Here is an 8,412-nt window from a genome sequence, read left to right on the forward strand (position 1 = left end):
CAACCAGTCCATCCTAAAGGAGACCAGTCCTGGGTGTTCATTGGAAGGACTGATGGAAGCTGAAACTCCAATACTTTGGCCACCGCATGCGAAAAGTTGACTCATTGGAAAAGACCCTGATGCTGGGAGAGATTGGGGGCAGGAGGAGAAGCGGACGACAGAGGATGAGATGGCTGGATGGGATTACTGACTCAATGGGCATGAGTTTCGGTAAACTCCAGGAGTTGGTGACAGACAAGGAGGCCTGGCGTGCTGCGGTTCATGGGGTCACAAAGAGTCGGACACCACTGAGCGACTGAACTGAAGTAACAGTCCAAGACTCAACATTAGCAAAAGGATTGGATTCCAGGTTTGTGGCTTCCAGAGCCCATTGCTCTTGAACCACACTGCATCATCTCCAGGAGGAAGACTGGCAGGTGGTGACATCTGTTATCTGACTGCCCCATTGTGGCAGGTGTATATGGGTGGAACTCCAAAACTTTTGCAGGTATGTAGTACTGTTTTGAGGTGTGGGAGAAGATGGGTGCTAGAGTTTGCTTTCCATGTGGCAGAAGAGTTTCAAATGTCATCACTAGCTTGTCATTGATATTTAAGTTCTTTTTGACTCAAAGGAATGTTTCCTATTAAAATATAAAATTTTGGGGGGGAGAATGGGGCATCTATGGTAAGTACTTTGTATACCTTACCAGTTCAAGCTCAAATGATGTAAGTTAGACAGTGAATATATATACATATATATATTCTTGAAAGTGGAAGTGAAAGTTGCTCAGTTGTGTCTGACTCTTTGGGACCCCATGGAAAGTCCATGGAATTCTCCAGGGCAGAATACTAGAATGGGTATTCCCTTCTCCCGGGGGTCTTCCCAACCCAGGGATTGAGCCCTTATATATATTTAATTTATATGTATAATATCAAATATAAAAATACTTTTATGAATATATACTCATATATTATCTATACTTATATAAATATATAGTTACTTGTATAATGTATAGTTACTTATATAAATATATCATTACAGTTGCATGTATTCTATATACATAGAATATATAGTTACATATATAGTTATTATATATTTATATGGAGGAAGTTATATAGAGTTTCTGTCTAAATGTGTTAAATTAGTTTTTTTCATCTTTTGGAGCAAAATTTTAATTATTGAGTCATCTCTTAAATATTGCCATTTAAGTGAATCTAAAGAATTATAGTATTTTAATTTTCTAGAAGATTAATCTTATAGATGTATGCTTTGATATTTTTATCAGTGTTGCATTTGTACATAAGAGTAGCTTCTTTTTTCTTATTCTAAAGCAATACATTAAGTTAAAGCAATAAGATTCATACTTTTCCTTTTTTGCTGTTTTAGAATGGTCACAGTGGGCTTGATGAAATATTTCTAGAAAGATGTAAATACCTTACTGAGTCTTTCTTAGTAAAATGTCAAAGTTTTAAAAGTTTTTTTTTTTTTTGACGGAAATGTCAAGATTAGAGCAAGATTATTATTGTTTGCATTTATGGGGAGAAATAATTTGTTGTTATAAAGGAGTTAATGACTGGGTTTAGTACTTTGAGGCTCCAAAGAAGGTATTTTTAAAATCAAGTGTAGCCTGACAGGAGAAAAATGCACATCATTAGATGCAATTGCTACATAAATGGTCATTTTGTTTTAGAGTGCAGTTTATAGTAATTGAAAAAAATCCCATATACCATTTTCATTGTTTACTCCATTTGTTTTCTTTCTGTGTAATTGAATATCACACAAAAGAGAGAATGAAAACTTTTGAATACTGAAATACTGAGGCAATATTTTCAGGTGCATCATTGTATTTTCTACAGATTCTTTAACTTTAGAGCTTAGCTCTTGGTAAGTATTCTCCAGGGTGTATATTTATGTTTGTGTGTGTTCGTGTTTTATGAGACTCAAAGAAGGAGAATGACATCTCTTTTGAGACCAACCTCTGATTCCATTGAATGTTGCATTTCTTAAAACATCAAAAAATTATCTTTCAGTTAGTTTTGGGTTTATTTCTGACCATTTGCCAAAGCAGGCCTTATTGAAATTAGGAGACAATTCTATTTCATGTATTATAGTGCTGTGTATCCAAAGCTACAGAAACACAGATATATAGGACTCTGCCAGATAAACACCATCAAAAACGATATTTGAGATACAATTCTATATCACGACACATTTTCCCATGTTTTTTTGTCAGTATTTGGGTATTTATACTTGGGTAAAATGAATTTATGGAAACGTCAGTATGTCCTCCTTTTGAAGCAGCAAATCTTTGCTACTGTTTCATTTTATGAATGATGTGGGGCATTGCATGTGGGAATAAATGGGAAAGTATAAGACTTAGAGCAACATTCAAAAGATTTAGAGAAATGACAATGAAAATGCCTTGCATGGAGTTCAGCTATAAACCTATGGATATGAGGAACAGAATGGTTTGCCTTTAAGCTTCATTGGTTGTTCTAATTTTTGTAATTCAGGCCTGCTATCTAGATTATGGCAAGCAAAAGAAACACTTAAAAGGAATGTTCTGAATATAGATCTCTGAACCTCATTATATTAAGCTTTTAATTATTGGAAGATGGTTCTATGAGACTCAGAATCATGTGAGCCACTGGGAAGAAGGAACTAGTGCAGTTTCTGGGTGAGGATAGTGTTGATGGGTGAGAGGAAAAGAAACCAATATTCCTTAGGAAGAAGTGGAGTAAGCAAGGTATAAATGACAGAGAAGAGTGCTTATTCATTTATATCAATATTTTTCCTCATTTGACAACTATCTACTTCAACTATGTGTGAGGCCCTTTACTGGATTGTGGTAAATCTGAAAAAATGCCAGTGGGACTGATAGGCATTGGTATATTATTACCATTATACATTCTATTTCTTTCTTTTTTAAAAACTGAGATATAATTGACATATAACACTGTGTTAGTTTTAGGTATACAACATAATGATTTGATATATGTGTATAGCAAAATGATTTCCACAATAACAGTTATAATTTTTATCTTATAAGGAGAACTTTTAAGATCCACTCTCTTAGCAACGTTCAAATGTGCAAAACAGCATTGTTAACTATAGTCACCATGCTGTACATTATATCCCAATGTAATATATATATTTATCTTATGACTGAAATTTTACACCCTTTGACCACCTTCACCTCTCCCACCCCATGGCCCGACACTGACAACCACCATCTGCCTTTCCATGTCATTTTAACGTGAATGTATTTTGCCCAAAATTTAGTTTGACTTGAGTGCAATTAAGAATCATCATTACTGGGGCTTCCCTGGCAGTCGAGTGGTTAAGACTCTGTATTGCCGGTGCAGGGGATGTGAGTTTGATCCCCGGTTGGTGAGTAAGATTCTGCATGCTGTGTGGTATGACTTGAATAAATAAATGAGACTGTCAATACAATACAAGAAAATAATATTTATTTTATTCACTTGGACAAATATGTGCAATCTCATCTATGAGATTGGTCTGTGGTACTTTGGTCTATGATAAAGGAATAATATGTTTATAGTGTTCTTATTCATAATTAAGCATAATGATTGTTAAATGCAGGTCTAATTTCTGGTTCATATAAAGGGTAGAGTAGGCAATATATATCATAGCTCAAGATTTTGGATTCATATAAGAAAACTGGTCTTAAGAGAGTATACTCCTTTTCTTTTTAGTTGATCTTTCAAAAGAGATAATGAGTAGATGGGGATTCAATATGCCCCAATCTGGACTTTAAGAATCATACTTTTTAAAAAAGCCTCACGGGAACTTTCCTGGCAGTCCAGTAGTTAAGACTCCATGCTTCCTGTGCAGGGGGCACAGGTTCAATCTCTGGTCAGGGAACTAAGATCTCCCAAGCCACACCATGGGGCCCAAAAAGAGCCTCATCACTGTTTATTGAGATCATTTTGCTATTGAAAATTGTATACAACAGTCTTCTTGGTATAACCACCTACACTCTACATTTACAACATGTTAACTTGGAATGCTCTGGGTCAGTTTCCACACTGCATTTGTGTGAACACTTTCCTATTTCTAGAATCCATTGACTCATTCAGTTCAGTTCAGTTCAGTCACTCAGTTGTGTCCGACTCTTTGCGACCCCATGAATCGCAGCACGCCAGGCCTCCCTGTCCATCACCAACTCCCAGAGTTCCCTCAGACTCACGTCTATCAAGTCGGTGATGCCATCCAGCCATCCTGACTCATTAGGATCTGCATAAAATACAAGCGTAGTGGCAAAACAGACCCTTTCGAAAAGGAATAGCCTAAGAGCCTGGCAAATAATTTCTGGGTGCTGCAGCATTTAGAAAAGTCCGTGAGTCTAAACAAGATACATCCTTCAAACATGTACTTTTGTAACAAGCAGAATGGTTGTTGTTGGGTGATAGTTTCCCATGGGTCTCACATTTCTGCATGTCTTGTTAGCAGAGGCATTGATTGTACTGGTTCCAGCCCCTCTTTTCAAAGATATTTGTATAGTAAATGGCCTTGGAAAATAGAAGTACTACTTCCTGCAGCAAAGGAACAGGTTTATTTGCTGCCAATTATGAAAGATTCTGGAAGCTCCAATGGCTCAAGAGGTAAAGAATCTTCCTGCAATGAGGGGATGCAGGAGACACGAATTCACTTCCTGTGTTGGAAAGATCCCCTGGAGAAGGAAATGGCAACCCACTCCAGTATTCTTGCCTGGGAAATCCCATGGACAGAGGAGCCTGGCAGGCTACAGTCCATGGGGTCGCAAAAGAGTCTGACACGACAGAACACACACATGTAATGAGAGGTATGAAAGAGTCAGGGTTCCTCTCCTGTCATGCAAACCAGTGCTTGTGCACATGTTACCTGGTCCCTTTCCTGTCATCCTGTGGGAACTCTGGGACTCTGGGAACCAGTGCAAGAATGTGCTGAAACTTTGGTTAGCAGTATTGGTCTGAGTAGTAAATTCTTTTGTGTCTTACTCAGGAGTATCATGGTTTGTACCATCATTCATGAATCCATGGCAGGCTTACAGGTTAATTTGCAGGGCATAATCTCAGAGCCTTCACAGTCCTTGGCTGTCAGTACCATAATTCATAAATAAATTTCTTCTTCATGTGTGCCTATCATTTTGATGACCTTACTATTTTTTTAATTAAAATTAAAAATTTCTTTTCCATTATGGTTTATTGTAGCATATTGAATATATCCTGTGCTATATGGTAGGACCTTGTTGTTTATCCATTCTATATATAATAGTTTGCATCTGCTAGTCCCAAACTACCAATCCACCCTTCCCTCACTCTCCCTCCCCCTTGGAAATCACAAGTCTCTAAGTCTGTGAGTCTGTTTCTGTTTCATAGATATGTTCATTTGTGTCATATTTTAGATTCCACATGTAAGTGATATATGGTATTTGTCTTTCTCTTTCTAACTTACTTCACTTACTATGGTAATCTCTGTGTCCATCCATGTTGCCGTAAATGGCATTATTTCATTCTTTTTCATGGCTGAGTAGTATTCCATTATATATATATATTATTATATATATTCCATTATTCCATATAATATTCCATTATATATATATTATATACATTATTATAATATATAATATATAGATATCACATCTTCTTTATCCACTCATCTTTCAATAAACATTAGATTGCTTCCATGTCTTGGTTATTGTAAATAGTGCTGCTGTGAACATTGAAGTGCATGTATCTTTTTGAATTATAGTTTTGTCTGGATATATGCCCAGGAGTGGAATTGTTGGAGCATATGGCAACTCTATTTTTAGATTTTTGAGGACTCTTCATACTGTTTTTTATAGTGCCTACATTTTTATAGTGCCTACATTCCCAACAATGTAGGACAGTTCCCTTTTCTCCACACCCTCTCCAGGATTTGTTATTTGTAGATTTTTTAATGATGGCCTTTCTGACTGGTGTGAGGTGGTACCTCATTGTAGTTTTGATTTGCATTTCTCTAAAAATTAGTGATGTTGAGCATCTTTTCATGTGCCTGTTGGCCATCTGTGTCTTCTTTGGGGAAATGTCTTTCTAGGTCTTGTGTCCATCTTTTGATTGGGTCTAATGGCCTTACTAGCTGTATAATTTGGAGAAGGAAAGGGCAACCCACTCCAGTGTTCTTGCCTGGAGAATCCCAGGGACGGGGGAGCCTGGTGGGCTGCCGTCTATGGGGTCGCACAGAGTCGGACATGACTGAAATGACTTAGCAGCAGCTGTATAATTAAAAGAAATGAAGTGATTGCCAATCTCCTAAAATAATACTGAAGAATCTTAGCATCTTCTTCCTTTCCTACACTATCCCCCATCTAAATTGTTAACTAGGAGCCAACTTTGAATTTAAGGAAAGAAAAAATTGAATCCTTTGCCCCTATGAATTCCTTGTTTGTTCAGACATCACTCATTTCAAAAAGAGAGAACTGAGAACGCCAAGGCTGGGATCTGCCAAGGGTAACAAAGTAGGGAGCCTGGCCTGTGATGGAAGATTTCCTGTAGTTCAGGTCGTTTCCAGGATGCTCATTTATGACTGGTGCATGTTTTCTCTTCTTGTGAGATGAGGAAGTATTATTGTATTTCCCCTTAAGATTTAAAAACAATAAAATAGGATCTAGAACAGTAGTGTGGCACTATGGTTAAGAGTAAGACCATGGAGTTAGCTGTATCGGTTTGTGATCTGGTTCCATCTATGTAAACTTTGAGCCTAGTTTCTAATGTCTTCCAAGTTTCAGTTCCGCCACCTTTAAAATAGAAATGAGAACAATATTGCCATGTCACAGAGAATAGCTGTGGTGATAAAAGGAGAGGAGGCCACAAACACTGCACGCACCTAGTGTGTGCTCATCAAATGCTAATTGTTACCATTAGCTCTTTGGTAAATATGTACCTGAAAATTAGTGAGTGACCTGGAAATCTGATTGACAAATCATGCAATAGCATCCTTCATCCCAAACAAATTGTTTTCAAGATGGAGACAATTATGGATGGAGAGATCAGTGGTTAATGTCTTTGCTGCCATTAGTTTATGTGGTTTCCCTAAGAATTCTGTGTTCCTTTCTAGGTCTTGCTTGGAGTTAATTCAAGGTCTGGATCTTTCACAAATGATTTGGCTCTTAGGTGCTCAGAAATTTCATTTCTACTTCAAGAACTTTATAGGAATTCCTCTCAGAATAGAAGTAGCGGTGTCAAGCTTCATGGCCAAAGAATGGGTTTAAGTTTCACTTTTATTTTCTCTTAGAACCATATAAAAATAATGTTTTTTTCTCTATTATTTGCATCTTGCAAAGTCACAAAGGTGACCTTATGATTCTATTATCTTCTATTTGCATAGTTCACAAAAGCTACTGTTTAAATCCTATGATTCACTTTTTTTTAAGTTTAAAACCTTTAACTATGAATTAGTAAAAAAAAATAGAAATGTAGGGGTTTTGGAAAATGTGGCTTTCCAGTGGTTCTCAAACACAGTGAACAAATAATGTATTCACTGCTCCATGGAGAAATGAGAAAAACAAGTATAAATAAAAATTTCATCTTAAAGTTAAATATAAGAATAAAAGTCATTTATTCTGACATTCCGTTCTTCCTAAATTTTAGTGTTATTAAAATATAATTTTTCTCTGAAGTGCTGTTTATGTACTGGGTTTAAAAAATATTTTGTGAGAGTTGGACCATGAAGAAGGCTGAATGCCAAAGAATTGATGCTTTTGAACTATGGTGCTGGAGAAGACTCTTGAGAGTCCCTTGGACAGCAAGGAGATCAAACCAGGCTTTCCTAAAGGAAATCAACCCTGATTATTCATTGGAAGGACTGACTCTGAAGCTGAAGCTTCAGTACTTTTGCCACCTGATTCAAAGAGCTTACTCATTGGAAAAGATCCTGATGCTGGGAAAGAGTGAAGCAAAAGGAGAAGGGGGCAGCAGAGGATGAGATGGTTAGATAGGGTGGTTGACTCACCACCCTGGATATGAATTTGAGCAACCTCCAGGAGATAGTGGAGGACAGAGGAGCCTGGCATGCTGCAGTCCACGGAGTTGCAAAGAGTCAGACATGACTTAGCAACTGAACAACAACAATAAAGGAACTCTGTGAGTTAAATACTGATATTATAACCAAGTTTCTCAGATGGACTTCCTAGGTGGCGCAGTGATAAAGAATCTGCATGGCAGTGCAGGAGACGCAAGAGATTCAGATCCAATCCTTGGGTGGGGGAGATCCCCTGGAAGAGGAAATGGCAACCTGCTCCAGTATTCTTGCCTGGAAAATTCCATGGATAGAGAAGTCTGGTACCAGGGCTATAGTCCATGGGGTCGCAAAGAGTTGGACACAACTGCGCATGCGCGCACAACACACACACACACACACACACACACACACACACACACACACACACA

The 8,412-nt window shown here is 37.6% G+C and overlaps 1 long non-coding RNA gene across 1 annotated transcript in view; it reads left to right on the top strand.

The window, feature by feature from the left end:
- Positions 1–239: 239 nt before the first annotated feature.
- Positions 240–8,412, top strand: part of LOC120858383 — a 43,124-nt gene continuing 34,951 nt past the window's right edge. Inside the window, exon 1 of the long non-coding RNA XR_005719853.1 lies at positions 240–487. This is a non-coding gene — a long non-coding RNA (uncharacterized LOC120858383). The remainder of the gene's footprint in view (positions 488–8,412) is intronic.

This window comes from Oryx dammah, unplaced genomic scaffold (genome assembly GCF_014754425.2).
Source record: "Oryx dammah isolate SB20612 unplaced genomic scaffold, SCBI_Odam_1.1 HiC_scaffold_29, whole genome shotgun sequence".
In the NCBI taxonomy this organism is placed as follows: Eukaryota; Metazoa; Chordata; class Mammalia; order Artiodactyla; family Bovidae; genus Oryx; species Oryx dammah.